A 25,670-nucleotide genomic window follows, 5' to 3' on the forward strand; every position below is an offset into this window, starting at 1 on the left:
GTCATGGGGGGGGGAAGCAGAGGAGCGAGGGGGGGGAGGTCCAGAGAGCGAGGGAGAAGTGAGAGGGGGTCGGGGAGGCGCGTGGCGTCACCAGAGGGCTCGGGGAGGAAGCAGGAGGTGGCCAGAGCAGGGTGGAGGTGGCGCGCACGGCGGCGTCGCGGTGTCCGCGTCCTTCTGGCGAGGAGGAAGATGACAGGGGAGTAGCGGTGGCGGGCTGGGCCGTGCTGCTGGGCCAGGTGGGCTACCAGGTGAGCGCCAGGTAAGGTTTCTCTCCTCTCTTTTATTTCTATTCTGTTTTATATTTTTCTATTTCTGCAATTTGTTTTTGATTTGTTTTAAAATATCAAATCATTTTATAAAATCCTGGAAATAATTATGGGTACTTTCTGAATTATTTCAGTGACCCTTATCAATTTCCAACATTTATTTGAGCATTTAAATTATTTATAGTATTTAAATGCCCAAAGTCAAATACAATATGATTTAATTCAAAAATCCAAAAATGACCTAAGAATATAATCATCATTTTTGGCAGAGGTTTCCACCTTAACCAGAAATCATGAACTTTTCTTAGGAACCTTTTGGGTTTATTGAAAAGATTTTAATTCACCCTAGTTGAGTTGATTTAATGCTAGGGTTTGAACATCCCCATTTCAATTTTAGGCAAAATTTAAACATGATGCAAACATGAAGCTAGCCTAGAGCACTACCAGCAGCTAGGGATGTGACATAATCTTTGAATTTGAACCTTGTAATATTTATGGTATTTGTTATATTGAACCATTTATGTTCTCTTGTCTCAACGCAAACAGTTCATCCAGGTGAACCGCATGTCGTACATCGCACACACCTTGATCTGGCTGACCGTTTCTTTTGTGTTGCCTAATCACAAACAGTTCATCCGAGTGAACTGTATGATGTACATCTCACACACCTTGATCTGGCTGACCATTTCTTTTGTGTTGCCTAATCACAAACAGTTCATCCAAGTGAACTGTATGCTGTACATCGCACACACCTTCATCTGGCTGCCCATTTCTTTTGTTCCTACTCATCAAAAATGGTTAATTGAACTGAACCGTGTTTGATGCACCGTCATCGCAAACGTTTTGCGCCTTTTTGATGGTTTTTTTACACCAGCATTTGCGATTATTGCATCGCACACAGTTTCGTCGAAGGGTCTCTGATTGTAGTGTCGTGTTAGCAGCATCCTGCAGTAGTGTACGGTGTGTGTGTGTTTGTGTGTTCTTCTTCTGAAGTTCCGATTGCTTGGCACTCTTCTCAGAAAACTCTTTAGTTGCTCTGACCCTTTTGAATTCTTTCCAGTCCGCCTTTGTAATTTGGGGGTATGCGGAGATTGGGTCCTTGCCTTCACTCAAGTACTTCTTGTACATCACGTGCTTTCAGTTCCTCCAAGCATCCCTAGCCTTCTTCAGTGCAGCATGTTCCACCTACATTCTCCACTGCTCTGGAGCGTTGAAGTGATCCATGATCTCCTGGACTATCCTTTGCCGTGTTTTTGTGTCAGCCTTCCAAAACCCCAACAGATTAATGTTGAGCCTTGCCCTACCAACAAATCCACACACACTCCTGAACCTCGTGCATGCTTTATCTGGTTTTGTTGGAGCCCAAGACTTTAAATTGATCTTGGTTACTTCATATACACCTTTAGGCTGGTGTGTGGGCTTCCTTGGAGCGTTCCTTCGTGTCCTGACTGGAAGGGTAATGCTGCAGCTCTATCCCGTTCAAGATTACATGATCCCTCACCATCTGCTGAAGACCTAGGGTTGTCGGAATAAGATGAAAATACATCACCTGAAGCATGAGCGTTGTCGCTGCTACTCGGCATCTACAGAGAACACATGCAGAACTCAAGAAAGGAGGATAAGCATAAAACTAACAACTTGGTATCAAGCTGTCTAAACATGTCATGCAATAATTTAGAAAATCTACGGCTTATTTTGTTAAGTTTGTGTGACTCGGGCGCCCGCGATCTGTAAATTGGCAGTAACTTGTTGGAACAAATACAACTTATATGTACTAGTTAGGAAGGTAGATAATGAACATATATACGCTCTTCATTATTTTATAGCCAATTTAGGAACATACGGAACGAAATAGGAAGAGGGATTGTGAGGAAATATGCCTCACCGCGATGGAGAGCAGTAACTAACAGGTTTCTTAATGCAAACCCGGCTAGACCACATGAGAGGCGAGGGTTACAAGATCGATATGCTCGAGGGTGGCTGGCGAGCAAATGAAGATGACGAGGAGCGGGCAGCCTCGTGTTGGGAACGACAGTGGAGGTAGGCTTGACGCCGAAGAGCGGGCACATGGCCGGGGTGAGCACGCCGGCGCCGGAGAGGGTTCTACTGTGGATCTTGGGGAGGGGAGAGCTGCCTATGGAGATTGGGTGGACTACACTAGTACAGCGAGCTCCTAAACAAACAATTTTAACCCCTTTTCGCGACGACATTTGGAACCGTCGCCAAGTGAGTGTGGGTGATAGTGGGGTCCTTCCCACATGACCCACAAACCGTCGGGGATATGCCCTCCTGGCACACATATTCGGCAAAATGAGATCATGTGCGACCGGTGAGCGCTCAAATACGAAAATACATGCAGTAGAGCTAAAAAAACAATTATACGGCGAAATTGTTTCCGGTCGCAAGTACATCCCACATAGTCAGTCCCCGCTAAACGTTTCTGTTCATATGTACATCCCACACAGTCGCTCCAAGGAAAACGTTTCTGTTCACAGGTACATCACACACAATTTTTCCCGTTAAATCACTTGCGTTATTGAATATATCACACACGGTCCGTGGAAGAAACTGTGTGGCAAAGGTTGTCCATCACACACAGTTTTCATGTGGTAAACATTTGCGCAAGGTGGCCTAACGCAAGCAGTTTTCAAGAGAAAGTAGTGTGTGATTGTTCATTGATCCAACACGGTTTATTCCTAGAAATTGTGTGCGTTGCCTGAGGTCATCGCCCATGGTATTTTTTCAACAACCGTTTGCAATAGTAAAACCCAATTAGCAGGCTAATTATCCAATTATTCATAATCCATTTATTAATCTAATTGACAGTTCATATTAAGCACACAATATATTTCATTTTCATAACTGAAATACATCAGAGTACAACATCATATAGCTTCAGCACTCAGCTACCCCATTACACAACTACACCAGGACCAAGTTTCACATGCAACATCTATAACCTTTCGAAATTAGCATCATAGATAGTACATAGATAGATGTATCTCATCTGGAAAACTGCTGAAGCAGAAGGCGAATATTGAGCTTTCATTGATGTTGAAGGTCTTTGTAACTTTAGGCCAGTTCCTGTGGATGATTGACCATCCATCCTTCGTCCTCTTCAGGAACACTTGAATATTGAACCGTGGGTGTTGTATGAATACCTTCCTGGCCTCTTGACCATATAGGTGGTTTGAGAGATAATCATCAGTGAACTGCTTTGGAAAGGCCTGAAAACAAGGATGTGCATAAATATCTTCTCTATATTGGAAATGGGGCAAAGGAATAAAAAAAGCAAGGTATAATAGTTAGTACCATCCTGTAGTGAACTGATGTCTTATTCATTGTGCAGACAAAGATCTTGTTATTTTTAGTCACTGATTTATTTATCCTAACAGTCTTTCTGAGTTTCTTGACTTGACTGATATTCATGGACAACTCATTTCCCCATATGCAAAAAGGGCGAACAGTGGGTCAAAGCCTCTGACAGCAGGACCTACATGTGCAAGACCAAATTCTTAATAACCTATATATTAGAATGGTTATTGTGATTGCACAATAATGTGCTATTAGACAACGGACCATGCACATGCTAACCTCGATTGTAAACCTCAGTGCTTCCCATTGTTTCCCTGTAATACATATCAGGTAGTTAGTCATCAGGTTAAGTAAGGGTTCACATGCTATTAGTAAAATATGTTGATGAAAAATAATCACATTGCAGATTCATCAGATTAACTGAAGCAACATGAAAAACCCATTTATCCAAACCAAGCATGATTAAGAACTAGGAAATATATGATATGTCCATTTTGCATCATGCTTTTATATCGATATTTATTGCATTATGGGCTGTTATTACACATTATGTCACAATACTTATGCCTATTCTCTCTTATTTTACAAGGTTTACATGAAGAGGGAGAATGCCGGCAGCTGGGATTCTGGGCTGGAAAAGGAGCAAATATTAGAGACCTATTCTGCACAGCTCCAAAAGTCCTGGAACTTCATGGAAGTTATTTCCAGAATATATAAAAAATATTGGGCGCAAGAAGTACCAGAGGGGGCCACCCACCAGCCACAAGGGTGGGGGGCGCACCCTACCCCCTTGGGCGCGCACCCCTGCCTCGTGGGCCCCCTGGTGGCCCTCTGATGCCCATCTTTGGCTATATGGAGTCTTTCGTTCGAGAAAAAATCATAAGCAAGCTCACGGGACGAAACTCTGTCGCCACGAGGCGGAACCTTGGCAGAACCAATCTAGGGCTCCGGCGGAGCTGTTCTGCCGGGGAAACTTCACTCCGGGAGAGGGAAATCATCACCATCGTCATCACCAACGATCCTCTCATCGGGAGGGGTTCAATCTCCATCAACATCTTCACCAGCACTGTCGTGGTTCTAGCTCTGACAATGATGTAGGGGGGTATGTATGGAGAGGCTAGATCTTAGCTATTGGGAAGTTGTAACACACCAAGATGTACGAGTTCAGGCCCTTCGCGGAGGAAGTAACAGCCCTACGTCTCGGTGCCCGGAGACGGTCGATTGGATTACTGGCGTGTGAATAACAGAGGTGCGAACCCTTCATACTGAGGAGGGGGGTGGCTTATATAGAGTTCGCCGGCCCCCTCCTGCCCTCAGTAATGCAGGGTTTAAGGTACATTTAAGGTTGGGCTTTACTGGTAACGCCCCTAATAAAGTGCTACAATGACCATAAAGACTACTCAATAGCCGACCGTTTGCCTGCGGAGTGACTTTAGGTCTTCTGGCAGTCGAGTGGTTGGCTTTGTGGTCGAGTGATAGCTTCTTGGTCGAGTGTCTTGAATCCGTCGAGTGGGATACCTTCAAGTCGATTGAAAGGTGACTTCCTATAGGGACGTCCTTCGGTAGGGCTCTTTGGACAGGTCCGTGCCCCTACCCTAGGTACGTAGCTTCATCAAGCACCATCTCATCTCAAACCCTAGTTCATCTCTTGTATCCAATCTTTGTATCCAAACCTCAGATTGGTACCTGTGGGTTGCTAGTAGTGTTGATTACTCCTTGTAGTTGATGCTAGTTGGTTTACTTGGTGGAAGATTATATGTTCAGATCCATTATGCATATTAATACCCCTCTGATTATGAACATGAATATGCTTTGTGAGTAGTTACGTTTGTTCCTGAGGACATGGGAGAAGTCTTGCTATTAGTAGTCATGTGAATTTGGTATTCGTTCGATATTTTGATGAGATGTATGTTGTCATCCCTCTAGTGGTGTCATGTGAACGTCGACTACATGACACTTCACCATTGTTTGAGCCTAGAGGGAGGCATTGGGAAGTAATAAGTAGATGATGGGTTGCTAGAGTGACAGAAGCTTAAACCCTAGTTTATGCGTTGCTTCGTAAGGGGCTGATTTGGATCCATATGTTTCATGCTATGGCTAGGTTTACCTTAATACTTCTGTTATAGTTGCGGATGCTTGCAATGGGGGTTAATCATAAGTGGGATGCTTGTCCAAGTAAGGACAGTACCCAAGCACCGGTCCACCCACATATCAAATTATCAATGTATCGAACGCGAATCATATGAACGTGATGAAAACTAGCTTGACGATAATTCCCATGTGTCCTCGGGAGCGCTTTCCTTCATATAAGAGTTTGTCCAGGCTTGTCCTTTGCTACAAAAAAGGATTTGGCCATCTTGCTGCACCTTATTTACTTTTATTACTTGCTACTCATTACAAATTTCCTTATCACAAAACTATCTGTTACCGATAATTTCAGTGCTTGCAGAGAATACCTTACTGAAAACTGCTTATCATTTCCTTCTGCTCCTCGTTGGGTTTGACACTCTTACTTATAGAAAAGCTACGATAGATCCCCTACACTTGTGGGTCATCAAGACTCTTTTCTGGTGCTGTTGCCGGGGAATGAAGCGCCTTTGGTAGGTGGAATTTGGTTAGGAAACAATTTATATAGTGTGCTGAAATTTACTGTCACTTGTAAGTATGGAACATAATCCTTTGAGGGGTTTGTTCGGGGTATCTTCACCTCATCCGGAACCACAATTAGTTACCCCTCAACCTACTGAACCTACTAAAAATGTTTAATTTGAAATTCCTTCGGGTATGATAGAGAAACTGCTAGCTAATCCTTTTACAATAGATGGAACATTGCATCCCGATTTACACTTAATCTATGTGGATAAAGTTTGTGGATTATTTAAGCTTGCAGGTATGCCCGAGGATGTTATCAAGAAGAAGGTCTCCCCTTTATCTTTGAAGGAAGATGCATTGACATGGTATAGGCTATGTGATGATATGGGATCATGGGACTATAAGCGATTGAAATTGGAATTTCACCAGAAGTTTTATCCTATGCATCTTGTTCATCGTGATCATAATTATATATATATAATTTTTGGCCTCACAAAGGAGAAGCATCGCTCAAGCTTGGGGGAGGCTTAAGTCAATGTTATATTCATGCCCCAATTATGAGATCTCAAGAGAAATGGTTATTCAAAATTTTTATGCTCGGCTTTCTCTCAGTAATCGCTCCATGCTCGATACTTCTTGTACTAGATCTTTTATGATGAAGACTATTGAATTCAAATGGGATTTATTGGAAAGAATTAAATGCAACTCTGAAGATTGGGATCTCGATGAAGGTAAGGAGTCAGGTATAACACCTAAGTTTGATTGTGTTAAATCTTTTATGGATATCGATGCATTTCGTGAATTTGGCACTAAACATGGACTTGACTCTGAAATAGTAGCTTCTTTATGTGAATCCTTTGCTACTCATGTTGATCTCCCTAAGGAGAAGTGGTTTAAATATAATCCTCCCATTGAAGTAAAAGTAGTTGCACCTATTGAAGTTGAAGAAAAGACTATCACTTATAATGATCATGTTGTTCCTACTGCTTATGTTGAGAAACCACCTTTCCCTGTTAGAATAAAGGATCATGCTAAAGTTTCAACAGTAGTCAACAAGAGTAATATTATGACACCCAAACCCCCTGAGCAAGTTAAAGTTGAACATAATATTGCTATGGTTAAAGATCTCTTGGCTGATAATATTGATGGGCATGTTATTTACTTCTGTGACGAGACTGCTAGAATTGCTAGACCTGATACTAAAAATAAACATAGACCTGTTGTAGGCATGCCTGTTATTCCTATTAAAATAGGAGATCATTGCTATCATGGCTTATGTGATATGGGTGCTAGTGCAAGTGCAATACCTCATTCCTTATACAAAGAAATTATGCATGATATTGCACCTGCTGAGATAAAAGATATCGATGTTACCATTAAGCTTGCCAATAGAGATACTATTTCACCAATTGGGATTGTTAGAGATGTTGAAGTATTGTGTGGGAAGGTTAAATATCCTGCTGATTTTCTTGTTCTTGGTTCCCCACAAGATAGCTTTTGTCCCATTATATTTGGTAGACCCTTCTTGAATATTGTTAATGCTAAGATAGACTACAATAAGGATATTGTTTCTGTTGGTTTAGGGGATATGTCTCATGAGTTTAATTTTGCTAAGTTTCGTAGACAACCCCGTGATGAGGAATTGCCTAGTAAAGATGAAATTATTGGTCTTGCTTCTATTACTGTGCCTCCTACTGATCCTTTAGAACAATATTTACTAGACCATGAGAATGATATGTTTATGAATGAAAGAAGGGAAATAGATTAAATATTCTTTTAAAAAGGGACCTATTCTGAAACACAACTTGCCTGTTGAAATCCTAGGGGATCCTCCTCCACCCAAGGGTGATCCCATGTTTGAGCTTAAACCATTGCCTGATACTCTTAAATATGCGTATCTTGATGAAAAGAAGATATATCCTGTTATTATTAGTGCTAACCTTTCAGAGCACGAAGAAGAGATATTATTGAAAACTCTGAAGCACCGTACTGCTATTGGATATACTCTTGATGATCTTAAGGGCATTAGTCCCACTCTATGTCAACACAAAATAAATTTGGAGAAAGATGCCAAGCCAGTTATTGATCATCAACGACGACTAAATTCTAAGATGAAAGAAGTGGTAAGAAAGGAAATATTAAAGCTCCTTGAGGCAGGTATAATTTATCCTGTTGCTGATAGTCAGTGGGTAAGTCATGTCCATTGTGTCCCTAAGAAGGGAGGTATTACTGGCGTTCCTAATGATAAAGATGAATTGATTCCACAAAGAATTATTAAAGGTTATAGGATGGTAATTGATTTTCGCAAATTAAATAAAGCTACTAAAAAGATCATTACCCTTTGTCTTTCATTGATCAAATGCTAGAAAGATTATCCAAACATACACACTTTTACTTTCTAGATGGTTACTCTGGCTTCTCTCAAATACCTGTGTCAGCTGATGATCAAGCAAAGACCACTTTTACTTGCCCTTTCGGTACTTTTGCTTATAGACGTATGCCTTTTGGTTTATGTAATGCACCTGCTACCTTTCAAAGATGCAGGATGGCTATATTCTCTGACTTTTGTGAAAAGATTTGTGAGGTTTTCATGGACGATTTCTCCATTTATGGAACCTCTTTTGATGATTGCTTGAGCAACCTTGATTGAATTTTGCAAAGATGTGAAGAAACTAACCTTGTCTTGAATTGGGAGAAGTGCCACTTTATGGTTAATGAAGGTATTGTCTTGGGGCATAAAATTTCTGAAAGAGGCATTGAAGTTGGCAAAGCTAAAGTTGATGCTATTGAAAAGATGCCGTGTCCTAAGGACATCAAAGGTATAAGAAGTTCCTTAGTCATGCTGGTTTTTATAGGAGGTTCATTAAGGTCTTCTCTAAAATTTCTCGGCCTCTGACTAACCTATTACAAAAAGATATTTCTTTTGTCTTTTGATGATGATTGTGTAGAAGCATTTGAAATACTTAAGAAAGCTTTGATTTCTGCACTTATTGTTCAGCAACCTGATTGGAATTTACCTTTTGAAATTATGTGTGATGCTAGTGATTATGCTATAGGTGTTGTTCTAGGGCAAAGAGTTGATAAGAAATTAAATGTTATCCGATATGCTAGTAAAACTCTAGATAGTGCCCAGAGAAATTATGCTACTACTGAAAAAGAATTGTTAGTAGTTGTATTTGCTTGTGATAAGTTCAGACCTTATATTGTTGATTCAAAAGTAACTATTCACATAGATCATGCTGCTATTAAATATCTTATGGAAAAAAAGATGTTAAACCTAGACTTATTAGATGGGTTCTCCTGCTACAAGAATTTGATTTGCATATCATTGATAGAAAGGAGCTGAGAACCTCGTTGCAGACAACTTGTCTAGGTTAGAGAATGTTCTTGATGACCCACTACCTATTGATGATAGCTTTCCTGATGAAAAATTAAATGTCATAAATGCTTCTCGTACTGCTCCATGGTATGCATTTTTCTAATTATATTGTTGCTAAATTTATACCACCTAGTTTCACAAACCAGCAAAAGAAAAAGTTCTTCTATGATTTAAGACATTACTTTTGGGATGACCCACATCTTTAAAAAGAAGGAGTAGATGGTGTTATTAGACATTGTGTACCTGGGCATGAACATGAACAGGTCCTACGCAAGTGTCACTCCGAAGCCTATGGAGGACACCATGATGGAGATAGAACTGCACATAAGGTATTGCAATCCGGTTTTTATTGGCCTACTCTCTTCAAGGATGCCCATAAGTTTGTCTTATCTTGTGATGAATGTCAAAGAATTGGTAATATTAGTAGACGTCAAGAAATGCCTATGAATTATTCACTTGTTATTAAACCATTTGATGTTTTGGGCTTTGATTATATGGGACCTTTTCCTTCCTCTAATGGTATACACATATTTTAGTTGATGTTGCTAAGTGGGTAGAAGCTATTCCAACTAGTAGTGCTGATCATAACACCTCTATTAAGATGCTTAAATAAGTTATTTTCCTGAGGTTTGGAGTCCCTAGATATTTAATGATTGATGGTGGTTCACATTTTATTCATGGTGCCTTTCATAAAATGCTTGCTAAGTATGATGTTAATCATAGAATTGCATCTCCTTATCACCCGCAGTCTAGTGGTCAATTAGAATTGAGTAAAAGAGAGCTCAAATTAATTTTGCAAAAGATCGTTAATAGATCTAGGAAGAATTGGTCCAAGAAACTTGATGATGCATTATGGGCTTATAGAACTGCATATAAAAATCCTATGGGTATGTCTCTGTATAAAATGGTTTATGGTAAAGCATGTCACTTATCTCTCGAACTAGAACATAAGGCATTAGCACACTGGATGAATGGAGAACCCAGACCTATGAGAATGCCAAACTATTTAAAGAAAAGGTTAAAAGATGGCATGATAAAAGGATACAAAAGCGTGAGTTTAATGTAGGTGATTATGTATTGCTATACAACTCTCGTTTGAGATTTTTTGCAGGCAAACTCTGTTGGGGAACGTAGTAATTTCAAAATTTTCCTACGCACACGCAAGAACATGGTGATGCATAGCAACGAGAGGGGAGAGTGTTGTCCACGTACCCTCGTAGACCGAAAGCGGAAGCGTTAGCACAACGCGGTTGATGTAGTAGTACGTCTTCACGATCCGACCGATCAAGTACCGAACATACGGCACCTCCGAGTTCAGCACATGTTCAGCCCGATGATGTCCCTTGAACTCCGATCCAGCCGAGTGTTGAGGGAGATTTTCATCAGCACGACGGCGTGGTGACGATGATGATGTTCTACCGACGCAGAGCTTCGCCTAAGCACCGCTACAGTATTATCGAGGTGGACTATGGTGGAGGGGGCACCGCACACGGCTAAAAGATCAAACGATCAATTGTTGTGTCTATGGGGTGCCCACTGCCCCCGTATATAAAGGAGCAAGGGGGGTGTGGCCGGCCTAGAGAGGGGCGCGCCAGGAGGAGTCCTACTCCTACTGGGAGTAGGACCCCCCCCCCTTTCCTTGTTGGACTAGGAGAGAGAGGGTAAAGAGGTGGAGGAGAAGAAGGAAGGGGGGCGCCACCCCCCTCTCCTTGTCCTATTCGGACTAGGGGGAGGGGGCGCGGCCCTTGCCCTGGCCGCCACTCCTCTCTTCCACCAAGGCCCACTAAGGCCCATTATGTCCCCGGGGGGTTCCGGTAACCTCCCGGTACTCCGGTAAAATCCCGTTTTCACCCAGAACACTTCCGATATCCAAACATAGGATTCCAATATATCAATCTTCATGCCTCGACCATTTCGAGACTCCTCGTCATGTCCGGGATCACATCCGGGACTCCGAACAACCTTTGGTACATCAAAACATATAAACTCATAATATAACCATCATCGAAATGTTAAGCGTGCGGACCCAACGGGTTCGAGAACTATGTAGACATGACCGAGACACGTATCCGATCAATAACCAATAGCGGAACCTGGATGTTCATATTGGCTCCCACATATTCTACGAAGATCTTTATCGGTCAGACCGCATAACAACATACATTGTTCCCTTTGTCATCGGATGTTACTTGCCCGAGATTCGATCGTCGGTATCTCAATACCTAGTTCAATCTCGTTACCGGTAAGTCTCTTTACTTGTTCCATAATGCATCATCCCGCAACTAACTCATTAGTTGCAATGCTTGCAAGGCTTAAGTGATGTGCATTACCGAGAGGGCCCAGAGATACCTCTCCGACAATCGGAGTGACAAATCCTAATCTCGAAATACGCCAACCCAACAACTACCTTCGGAGACACCTGTAGAGCACCTTTATAATCACCCAGTTACGTTGTGAAGTTTGGTAGCACACAAAGTGTTCCTCCGGTAAACGGGAGTTGTATAATCTCATAGTCACAGGAACATGTATAAGTCATGAAGAAAGCAATAGCAACAAACTAAACGATCAAGTGCTAAGCTCACGGAATGGGTCAAGTCAATCACATCATTCTCCTAATGATGTGATCTCGTTAATCAAATGACAACTCATGTCTATGGTGAGGAAACATAACCATCTTTGATCAATGAGCTAGTCAAGTAGAGGCATACTAGTGACACTCTGTTTGTCTATGTATTCACACATGTATTATGTTTCCGGTTAATACAATTCTAGCATGAATAATAAACATTTATCATGATATAAGGAAATAAATAATAACTTTATTATTGCCTCTAGGGCATATTCCCTTCAGTCTCCCACTTGCACTAGAGTCAATAATCTAGTTCACATCGCCATGTGATTTAATACCAATAGTTCACATCACCATGTGATTAACACCCATAGTTCACACTGACATGTGACCAACACCCAAAGGGTTTACTAGAGTCAATAATCTAGTTCACATTGCTATGTGATTAACACCCAAAGAGTACTAAGGTGTGATCATGTTTTGCTTGTGAGAGAAGTCTAGTCAACGGGTCTGCCACATTCAGATCCGTATGTATTTTGCAAATTTCTATGTCAACAATGCTCTGCATAGAGCTACTCTAGCTAATTGTTCAACCTTTCAATATGTATCCATATTGAGACTTAGAGTCGTCTGGATCAGTGTCAAAACTTGCATCGACGTAACCCTTTAGGACGAACCTTTTGTCACTTCCATAATCGAGAAACATATCCTTATTCCACTAAGGATAATTTTGACCGCTGTCCAGTGATCTACTCCTGGATCACTATTGTACTCCCTTGCCAAAAACAATGTAGGGTATACAATAGATCTGGTATACAGCATGGCATACTTTATAGAACCTATGGCCGAGGCATAGGGAATGACTTTCATTCTCTTTCTATCTTCTGCCGTGGTCGGGCTTTGAGTCTTACTCAATTTCACACCTTGTAACACAGGCAAGAAACTCTTTCTTTGACTGTTCCATTTTGAACTACTTCAAAATCTTGTCAAGGTATGTACTCATTGAAAAAACTTATCAAGCGTCTTGATCCATCTCTATTGATTTGATGCTCAATATGTAAGCAGCTTCACCGAGGTCCTTCTTTGAAAAACTCCTGTCAAATACTCCTTTATGCTTTGCAGAATAATTCTACATTATTTCCGATCAACAATATGTCATTCACATATACTTATCAGAAATGCTACAGTGCTCCCACTCACTTTCTTGTAAATACAGGCTTCACCGCAAGTCTGTATAAAACTATATGCTTTGATCAACTTATCAAAGTGTATATTCCAACTCCGAGATGCTTGCACAAGTCCATAGATGGATCGCTGGAGCTTGCATATTTTGTTAGCACCTTTAGGATTGACAAAACCTTTTGGTTGCATCATATACAACTCTTCTTTAAGAAATCCATTAAGGAATGTAGTTTCAACATCCATTTGCCAGATTTCATAAAATGTGGCAATTTGCTAACATGATTCGGACAGACTTAAGCATCGCTACGAGTGAGAAAATCTCATCGTAGTCAACACCTTGAACTTTGTCAAAAACCTTTTTCTGACAAGTCTAGCTTTGTAGATAGTAACACTACTATCAACGTTCGTCTTCCTCTCGAAGATCCATTTATTTTCTATGGCTTCCCGATCACCGGGCAAGTCAACCAAAGCCCACACTTTGTTCTCATACATGGATCCCATCTTAGATTTCATGGCTTCAAGCCATTTTGCGGAATCTGGGCTCATCATCGCTTCCTCATAGTTCATAGGTTCGTCATGGTCAAGTAACATGACCTCCAGAACTGGATTACCGTACCACTCTGGTGTAGATTTCATTTTGGTTGACATGCGTGGTTTGGTAGTAACTTGATCTGAAGTTACATGATCATCATCATTAGCTTCCTCACAAATTGGTGTAGGAGTCACAGGAACAGATTTCTGTGATGAACTACTTTCCAATAAGGGAGCAGGTACAGTTACCTCATCAAGTTCTACTTTCCTCCCACTCACTTCTTTCGAGAGAAACTCCTTCTCTAGAAAGGATCCATTCTTAGCAACGAATATCTTGCCTTTGGGTCTGTGATATAAGGTGTACCCAACAGTAACTTTTGGGTAACCTATGAAGACGCACTTTTCCGATTTGGGTTTGAGCTTAACAGGATGAAACTTTTCACATAAGTATCGCAACCCCAAACTTTAAGAAACAACAACTTTGGTTTCTTGCCAAACCACAGTTCATACGGTGTCATCTCAACGGATTTACATGGTGCCCTTTTTAACGTGAATGCAGCTGTCTCTAATGCACAACCCCAAAACTATAGTGGTAAATCGGTAAGAAACATCATAGATTGCACTATATCCAATAAAGTACGGTTATGACATTCAGACACACCATTACACTGTGGTGTTCCAGGTGGCATGAGTAGTGAAACTATTTCACATTGTTTTAACTAAAGGCCAAACTCGTAACTCAAATATTTTACCTCTGCGATCATATCGTAGAAACTTTTATTTTCTTGTTACGATGATTCTCCACTTCACTCTGAAATTCTTTGAACTTTTCAAATGTTTCAGACTTGTGTTTCATCAAGTAGATATACCCATATCTTCTCAAATCATCTGTGGAGGTCAGAAAATAACGATACTTGCCGTGAGCCTTAACACTCATCGGACCGCATACATCAGTATGTATTATTTCCAATAAGTCAGTTGCTCGCTCCATTGTTCCGAAGAACGGAGTCTTAGTCATATTGCCCATGAGGCATGGTTCGCAAGCATCAAGTGATTAATAATCAAGTGGTTCCAAAATTCCATTAGTATGGAGTTTCTTCATGCGCTTCACACCAATATGACCTAAACGGCAGTGCCACAATTAAGTTGCACTATCATTATTAACTTTGCATCTTTTGGCTTCAATATTATGAAAATGTGTATCACCACGATCGAGATCCAACAAACCATTTTCATTGGGTGTATGACCATAGAAGGTTTTATTCATGTAAACAGAACAACAATTATTCTCTAACTTACATGAATAACCATATTGCAATAAACATGATCCAATCATATTCATGCTCAACGCAAACACAAAATAACATTTATTTTAGGTTTAACACTAATCCTGAAAGTATAGGGAGTGTGCGATGATGATCATATCAATCTTGGAACCATTTCCTATACACATCGTCACTTCACCCTTAACTAGTCTCTGTTCATTCTGCAACTCCCATTTCGAGTTACTATTCTTAGCAACTGAACTAGTATCAAATACCGAGGGGTTGCTATAAACACTAGTAAAGTACACATCAATAACATGTATATCCAATATACCTTTGTTCACCTTGCCATCCTTCTTATCCGCCAAATACTTGGGGTAGTTCCGCTTCTAGTGACCAGTCCTTTTGCAGTAGAAGCACTCAGTCTCAGGCTTAGGTCCAGACTGGGGCTTCTTCACTTGAGCAGCAACTTGCTTGCCGTTCTTCTTGAAGTTCCCCTTCTTCCCTTTGCCCTTTTCTTGAAACTAGTGGTCTTTGTCAACCATCAACACTTGATGCTTTTCTTGATTTCTACCTTCGTCGATTTCAACATCACGAAGAGCTTGGGAATTACTTTTGTCATCCCTTGCATATTATAGTTCATCACTAAGTTATAGTAACTCGGTGATAGTGACTAGAGAACTTTGCCAATTACACTCTTATCTAGAAGATTAACTCCCACTTGATTCAAGCAATTGTAGTACTCAGACTAACTGAGCACATGCTCATTGGTTGAGCTATTCTCCTCCATCTTGTAGGCAAAGTACTGTCAGAGGTCTCATACCTCCCGACACGGGCATGAGTATGAAATACCACTTTCAACTCTTGGAACATCTTATATGCTCCATGGCATCAAAACGTCTTTGAAGCCCTGATTCTAAGCCGTTAAGCATGGTGCACTAAACTATCAAGTAGTCATCATATTGAGCTAGCCAAACGTTCATAACGTCTGCATCTGCTCCTGTAATAGGTCTGTCACCTAGCGGTGCATCAAGGACATAATTCTTCTGTGCAGCAATGAGGATAAACCTCAGATCACGGATCCAATCCGCATCATTGCTACTAACATCTTTCAACTTAGTTTTCTCTAGGAACATATCAAAAATAAAACAGGGGAGCTAAACGCGAGCTATTGATCTACAACATAGATATGCTAATACTACCAGGACTAAGTTCATGATAAATTTAAGTTCAATTAATCATATTACTTAAGAACTCCCACTTAGATAGACATCCCTCTAATCCTCTAAGTGATCATGTGATCCATATCAACTAAACCATGTCTGATCATCACATGAGATGGAGTAGTTTCAATGGTGAACATCACTATGTTGATCATATCTACTATATGATTCATGCTCGACCTTTCGGTCTCCGTGTTCCAAGGCCATATCTGTTATATGCTAGGCTAGTCAAGTTTAACCTGAGTATTCCGCGTGTGCAACTATTTTGCACCCGTTGTATTTGAACGTAGAACCTATCACACCCGATCATCACGTGGTGTCTCAGCACGAATAACTTTCACAACGGTGCATACTCAGGGAGAACACTTTATACTTTGATAATTTAGTGAGGGATCATCTTATAATGCTACCGTCAATCAAAGCAAGATAAGATGCATAAAAGATAAACATCACATGCAATCAATATAAGTGATATGATATGGCCATCATCATCTTGTGCTTGTGATCTCCATCTCCTAAGCACCGTCATGATAACCATCATCACCGGCGCGACACCTTGATCTCCATCGTAGCATCGTTGTTGTATCGCCAATCTTATGCTTCTACGACTATTGCTACCGCTTAGTGATAAAGTAAAGCATTACAGGGCGATTGCATTGCATACAATAAAGCGACAACCATATGGCTCCTGCCAGTTGCCAATAACTCGGTTACAGAACATGATCATCTCATACAATAAAATTTAGCATCATGTCTTGACCATATCACATCACAACATGCCCTGCAAAAACAAGTTAGACGTCCTCTACTTTGTTGTTACAAATTTTACGTGGCTTCTACGGGCTTAGCAAGAACCATTCTTACCTACGCATCAAAACCACAACGATAGTTTGTCAACTTGGTGCTGTTTTAACCTTCGCAAGGACCGGGTGTAGCCACACTCGGTTAAACTAAAGTTGGAGAAACTAACACCCGCCAGCCACCTGTGTGCAAAGCACGTTAGTGAACCATTCTCACGTAAGCGTACGCGTAATGTCGGTCCGGGCCACTTCATCCAACAATACCACTGAACCAAAGTATGACATGCTGGTAAGCAGTATGACTTATATCGCCCACAACTCACTTGTGTTCTACTCGTGCATATGACATCTATGCATATAACCAGGCTCGGATACCACTGTTGGGGAACGTAGTAATTTCAAAATTTTCCTACGCGCACGCAAGAACACGGTGATGCATAGCAATGAGAGGGGAGAGTGTTTTCCACATACCCTCGTAGACCGAAAGCGGAAGCGTTAGCACAACGCGGTTGATGTAGTCGTACATCTTCACGATCCGACCGACCAAATACTGAACGTACGACACCTCCGATTTCAGCACACGTTCAGCCCGATGACGTCCCTCGAACTCTGATCCAGCTGAGTGTTGAGGGAGAGTTTCGTCAGCACGATGGCGTGGTGACGATGATGATGTTTTATCGACGCAAGGCTTTACCTAAGCACCGCTACAGTATTATCAAGGTGGACTATGCTGGAGGGGGGCACCGCACACGGCTAAAAGATCAAACGATCAATTTTTGTGTCTATGGGGTGCCCCCTGCCCCCGTATATAAAGGATCAAGGGGGTGCGGCTGGTCTAGAGAGGGGCGCGCCAGGAGGAGTCCTACTCCTACTGGGAGTAGGACTCCCCCCTTTTCCTTGTTGGACTAGGAGAGAGAGGGGAAAGAGGTGGAGGAGAAGAAGGAAGGGGGGGCGCCGCCCCCCTCTCCTTGTCCTATTTGGACTAGGGGGAGGGGGCGCGGCCCTTGCCCTGGCCGCCTCTCCTCTCTTCCACCAAGGCCCACTAAGGCCCATTATGTCCCCAGGGGGTTCCGGTAACCTCCCGGTACTCCGGTAAAATCCCGATTTCACCCGGAACACTTCCGATATCCAAACATAGGCTTCCAATATATCAATCTTCATGTCTCGACCATTTCGAGACTCCTCATCATGTCCGGGATCACATCCGGGACCCCGAACAACCTTCGGTACATCAACACATATAAACTCATAATATAACCGTCATCAAAACTTTAAGTGTGCGGACCCTACGGGTTCGAGAACTATGTAGACATGATCGAGACATGTCTCATGTCAATAACCAATAGCGGAACCTGTATGTTCATATTGGCTCCACATATTCTACGAAGATCTTTATCGGTCAGACCGCATAACAACATACATTGTTCCCTTTGTCATCGATATGTTACTTGCCCGAGATTCGATCATCGGTATGTCAATACCTAGTTCAATCTCATTACCGGCAAGTCCCTTTACTCATTCCGTAATACATCATCATGCAACTAACTCATTAGTTGCAATGCTTGCAAGGCTTAAGTGATGTGCATTACCGAGAGGGCCCAGAGATACCTCTCCGACAATCGGAGTGACATATCCTAATCTCGAAATACGCCAACCCAACAAGTACCTTCGGAGACACCTGTAGAGCACCTTTATAATCACCCAGTTACGTTGTGACGTTTGGTAGCACACAAAGTGTTCCTCTGGTAAACTGGAGTTGCATAATCTCATAGTCATAGGAACATGTATAAGTCATGAAGAAAGCAATAGCAACAAACTAAACGATCAAGTGCTAAGCTAACGGAATGGGTCAAGTCAATCACATCATTCTCCTAATGATGTGATCCCGTTAATCAAATGACAACTCATGTCTATGGTTAGGAAACATAACCATCTTTGATCAACGAGCTAGTCAAGTAGAGGCATACTAGTGACACTCTGTTTGTCTATGTATTCACACATGTATTATGTTTCCCGTTAATACAATTCTAGCATGAATAATAAACATTTATCATGATATAAGGAAATAAATAATAACTTTATTATAGCCTCTAGGGCATATTTCCTTCAAACTCCTCTCTAAATGGGAAGGTCCTTACGTCATCGAGGAGGTCTATCGTTTCGGTGCTATAAAAATTAACAATTCGAAGGCACGAATCCGAAGGTGGTGAACGATCAAAGAATCAAACATTGTATCTCAGGTGATCCCATAAATGTTGAAACTAATGTTATTGAAACCATAACCCCGGAGGAATACATAAGGGACACTTTCCAGAACGTTTCAGACTCCGAAAAGGAATATGTATGTGGTACGGTAAGTAAACCGACTCCAAAACAGTTCTAACGGCAATTTTTCTCCGTTTTGGAATATTTAGAAAAATAGGAAAATAAGAAGCAGACCGGAAAGGACATGAGGCTTCCACGAGGGTGGAGGGCGCGCCCCCTGCCTCGTGGGCACCTCGTGTGCTCTCCGGCCTCCGTTTTCTTGCATGATACTTCTTTTGGTCGGTAAAAATTCATTATATAATCTCCCGAAGGTTGTGACCACCATATCACGCAAAAATCTATTGTTCTTATTTTGAGCTGTTTTCAGCCAGGGTTGTCAAGGCCAAGTATCATGTCATCTCCCTCCTCCTCCAACAATGAGGGCAATGATGCTTGGCTAATGAAGATAGAGCTGAAGAGAGAAGAACCCGGAGAGATCAACAAGGATGATGGGATGAAGAAGGCCATGGGGGATCAAGTTCCGGCAGTAGCAGAAGAATACATCCTTCCACCTCACCACAATCTCTTTACCCCAACGGAGATTGAGGCTTTCAAGATGATTGAGTTAGCTCGTATTCAAAACAAGTATCTCACAAGTGAAAATATTTTGTTGAAGGAGCATATCATCGCACTCAAGGGCATTATCCACAAATTGGAGGATCTCTTACGCTCGATGTGCGACTACCCATCATCACCAACACCTTCTTCACCAACAAATAAGAACTGAGCATCGGGTATGGGCACTCCCCTTGGCAACTGCCAAGCTTGGGGGAGTGCCCCGGTATCGTATCACCATCACTTTTATCTTTACTGTTTTTCTTAGTTCGATCCTTTTGATAATATCTTGATCTAGTAGAGTGAAGTTTTAGTATGATCTAGTTGTGAGTTTTGCTTTATGATCTTCCTATGTAATCGAGTCCGTGAGCTATATATAATAAAGATTAGTGTTGAGTCAAGGGCTTGATTATTTCGCTATGATCTTGAGGGAATAAAATAAAAGAGAAGAAATAAAAAGGAAATAAAGAGATCTTATGGATCTTATGGAGAGTAATGAGCTCACATATAGGGAGTATGATGAATAAAAGTTGTTGAGAGTTGACAAACACAGTTTTGGTCATCGTTGCAATTAATATGAAGTAATAAAGAAAGAGAGGTCTTCACATATAAATATACTATCTTGGATATCTTTTATGATTGTGAGCACTCATTAAAGTATGATATGCTAAAGAGTTGATGTTGGATAAGGAAGACAACGTAATGGGTTATGTTTTCTTACATCTGAGATAAACTATATTGTCATGGATCATCCAACATGTTGAGCTTGCCTTTCCCTCTCATGCTATCCAAGTTCTTTGCACCAAGTAGAAATACTACCTGTGCTTCCAAATATCCCTAAACCCAGTTTTGCCATGAGAGTCCACCATACCTACCTAAGGATTGAGTAAGATCCTTCAAGTATGTTGTCATCGGTGCATGCAATAAAAATTGCTCTCTAAATATGTATGACTTATTAATGTGGAGAAAATAAGCTTTATACGATCTTGTGGTATGGAAGAAATAAAAGCGACAGACTGCATAATAAAGGTCCATATCAAAAGTGGCAATATAAAGTGACGTTCTTTTGCATTAAGATTTCATGCATCCAACCATAAAAGGGCATGAAAACCTCTTATTCCCTCTGCGAAGGGCCTATCTTTTATTCTTATCTTATACTTCATGCAAAGAGTCATGGTGATATTCACCTTTCCTTTTTACATTTTATCCTTTGGCAAGCACAATGTGTTGGAAAGATCCAGATATATATAGCTAATTGGACGTGAGTTTTCATGAACTATTATTGTTGACATTACCCTTGAGGTAAAACGTTGGGAGGAAAAACTATAAGCCCCTATCTTTCTCTGTGTCCGATTAAAACTTCATGCCCGTAAATATTGCGTGAGTGTTAGCAATTGTGAAAGACTAAAAGATGGTTGAGTATGTGGACTTGCTGAAAAGCTCTTATATTGACTCTTTCCTATGTTATGATAAATTGCAATTGCTTCAATGACTGAGATTATAGTTTGTTAGTTTTCAATGAAGTTTATGATTCATACTTGAAATTGTGATTGAATTGTTAGTTAGCATAAGAGATCATATGACAATATATATATACATAAACACTATTCTAATCACGAGATCAGAATAATATTCTGATCACAACCTGAACTGCCTGAGTAACGCGCCTGGACTTCCCTCTGTACGAACCCGGCCTTCGGGCTATCTTCGCAATCGTGGCTTCCCCCGCGGATTATTCTATTTAGTCGTGTTCTATATGATGTTAGTGTAATCTAGAAACATTTTTTAACAACTAAATACCGGTTTTAAATAGAAATCTCGCTCTTTGGCGAATTTTGTTCTCGGGTCGTGATGAAATTGCGTTTTTTGCAATTTTACTGCCTGAGTTGTTCGACCTGAACTTCTCCCAGTGCTAGGTTGAATTTCCGCCAACATTGCCCAAATGGGGCTTACGATATACCGTTGGAAAGCTATGGACACCAGTATCTTGCTCCAAGTTAAAATTTTGGCAAAATGTAAGCGGTTTAAGAGCAGTTTTGAAAACCGTTTTTTCTTCATACAAAAAACATGAATCGTATTTTCGATCGCATTTCTAAACCGTTTATTGGAATGGGCAAATAATATGGCGTTGGAAAGCTGCTGAAAAACCGCTCCTTCCACATGTTGAAAGTTTTATCCAATTCCCTATAGATAAAGAGTAATTTGGAAAATCATAGAATTTCGCAAAGTGAACACTCGAGTTCGTATTTTTGATGCCATTTTTACCCGACTAATCCAATTGAAGCAAATAATATGGCGTTGGAAAGCTTATGAAAATGCGCTACTTTTTCATGTTAAAAGTTTTTTCTAATTTTGAACGGTTTAAAAGTGATTTAGAAAACGATACAAGTTCCACCGAATTCGTATTTTCGAGCTAATTTTCTAACCGTACGTCTGAATGCAGCAAATGATATGGCGTTAAAAATCTTGAAAAAATGTGAAACTTTTTTTGTATATATTGTTTCTCCCAATTCCTTACGGTTTTAAGTCAATTTTGAAAATGGCTAAAATATATTTTCGCCGTAATTTCTACAAACTTTATCGGAATGGGACAAATAATATACTGCTGAAAAGCTACGGAAATTGCGAAACTTTTTCATTTTGATGGTTTTCTCTGATTCCTAGCCGTTTTCATGTAATTTCGAAAACAGCAAGATCATTCGTTCTGCCTTTATCACGAAACAGATTCTTCGAAAATGCACCGCATGAAGAACCCGAACTTCTCGACGCGTGTACCTGAACTTCACTATGTTTTTCACGTCATTTTTTTACCCGTAGCTCTCCATCCACTTGCCGGAACACTCACCGGAATTGAGCAAGTAATATACCGGTGGAAAGCTGATGTAAACACAAAACTTTCCCTTGTTGATCGTTTTTCATACTCGCGACGATTTTAAAAGTTTTTCATCTGAAATTCATTCACTATAGTAGTCGAACTTCCTGTTGTTTTCACGTTGAACTTCTGTGACATATTTTCTTTTGTAATTTTCCCATTCATTTTGTCCATGTTACACAAATGATATTCCTTTTGTACAAATCTCTCTCGCAATAATTTTTTCAACTTTATCCGATGGAGGACTTGAACTTATAACAACAAAACGTTTAAATTTTGCTTTTTTATTCTTTTTTAATACAAAATACACACCGTGTAGTACGTGAACTTCTGGCAGTTATCAATCTGAACTTCCCTCGGTTACGTGAAAATATCCGAGTTTTTTTATGAATTTTTAATCTGACTTTCTTAATCCTTTTTTATGCATTTTGAAGCACTCTATTTTTAAAATTTGACCTTCTTGTTATTTTGTTTGAACTTCTTGTTTCCACTCTTTAATAACGAGGAAAATTTGAGTTTTCTATAATCATCGAACTTCTCCATCTTTTTAATATGGACTTCCTGGCTTTATTTTCTTAATCTTTATAATTTGAAATTTATATTTTATTTTTGAAATCAAATTGCTCCCAAATAATAAGTTAAATTCTTTGTGGATTGAGAGAATTATTTTAAAATGCAATTTTTTTTTTGTTTTCAAACATGGAAATACAAGGTGAACATATCTCACAAGAATTTTTGAACTTCCCCGGACAGAGAACGTGAACTTCTTGAAACAAACCTTTTAAGCTTTTAGTTTTCTATTCTTATATTGTTATCTGAAACGCTTTCCATGTAGAAGTTGAATTTTCCATTGTTTTCACCTTGAACTTCTATCACGTATTTTTGTGCAACCTCTCTCACAAGAATTGTTGAACTTTATCGGGCCGAGCACTTGAACTTCTAACAACAAAACCTTTAGCCTTTGCTTTTTCATTAAAAAAATCATACTAAATGCACATCATGTAGTACGTGAACTTCTGGCAGTTATCAACCTGAATTTCTATTGGTTACATGAAAATATCTGAGTTTTTTATGAATATTAATCTCAATTTCTTAATACGTTTTATGAATTCTGAAGCGATCTATTTTAAAAAGTTGAACTTCTTGTTTCCATTCTTTAATAACAAGGAAAATCTGAGTTTTCTATAATCATCAAACATCTCCATCTTTTTAATATGGACTTCTTGGTTTTATTGTTTTTTCTTGTTTTTCGCTCATAATAAAATTTATTGGATTATATACAGAACACAAATTTATGAGAAAATTTGGTGGATGGGAGGAATGGAATCAGAGTGTGCAGTTCAAAAAGAACTTGCACTCTACATGAACTTGTGTTCTTGTTCTATCCGAACTTCTGATTTTTTTCCCTTTTGAACTTGTGTTGGTGTTCCTGACCAAACCTTGTAGTATTTTCACTATACCGTTTTCCTTTTTTCTTGACGGGGTTATCTTTTAATTTCTCATAAACATGAAAAGCCACAATAGCAGATCGAGAAGCTAAGATTAAGTTTTGTTCAGTGAAACCAACTAATGAGGATAGGGTTCAAAGGGTGAGTATGATAGCAAAACCAATGTACACTCCAGCAGAATTTTACAACAACAACGTTCAGAGGGGAGAGTGATAGGAAATACTTCAACACTCCCTGTGTTTCATGGAACACAATAAATTCACGAAAATGTAGGTCGAGATATATTGGTCTCAGAGCTAGTATAAAGTAAATAACAAGACCACCAAATCGCTACAAATGTTATGTCTGAAATTCAGTATTTACAAACAACCATCATAGAAAGGATGGAATCTACTTCTTACTCGTGTTCATTCAGAATTTCAGCCATAAAGAGTCACATTTTTTTGCGGGGAACACAAACAGTCACCTTGGAACCAGTCAGAAAGCAACAACAACATTTCGTTTTGAGGTGTCGCTTTGCTTGTGCTAACCATTCATAGCCTGATGCATCACTACTACTACCCTAAAGAACTTTGTTGTAGTTGTTGCCTAAAAGAACCTGCGACTAGCGGTAGCCATCAAAAACTAAAATTACGACTAGGAAGGTGCTTTGCTTCATCTGAATTTCCGTCTAAAGCAATCATCTTGGACCCCCGATCAAAAGTGACAACATTATTCAGAAACTTAATTCAGTACTCAGAAGCTGCAAGCATGGAATGGAACCTCATGCTAACTTGTGTTCACTCTGAATTCTACCGACACATAATCACCAACGTTCAGAGGCACAACGATATGATGCAACAGCGATTCGACGAAGAAACTAAATACATGTGCCCTGTATGCTTCAGGGGGACACCAAATGTACTTTGGCCCACTATGTAGATGTCCTTTGCTGAATCATTCAGACCGCTGGCTCATGGGGCTGTGGCCGCCTGGTCGCAGTCGATCTAGAGGAGATGGTCGGACACTGCCATTCTCGTTGCTGCATCGAGGAGGAAGAGGAGTAGGATAGCGGTAGGTGAGTTTTCTGAACGACACCAGATTGTGTAGTTGAACGGCTGGCTGGTGCTCGAGGTAGAAACCGGCCGCCTGGTCCCTGGTCCCAGGCAACAGTGGGGAGGCGGCGACTCGTGCTGGATGGGGGTGCATCTCGCGTTGCGCATGCTGCTGTAGGAGGAACGCGATGGTGGCAACTTGTTCTGCTGGGGAGGATGGTTTGGGCGGCGGCATGTGCTATTGGAGGAGGGAGGTGGGGACAGCGGCGCGTTTGCCGGGGTGGGAAGTGGGGACGGTGGCGCGGTCGCCGGGGTGGGAGGTGGGACGGCGGCGC

The sequence above is a fragment of the Triticum dicoccoides genome, chromosome 2A (assembly GCF_002162155.2).
Source record: "Triticum dicoccoides isolate Atlit2015 ecotype Zavitan chromosome 2A, WEW_v2.0, whole genome shotgun sequence".
Classification (NCBI taxonomy): Eukaryota; Viridiplantae; Streptophyta; class Magnoliopsida; order Poales; family Poaceae; genus Triticum; species Triticum dicoccoides.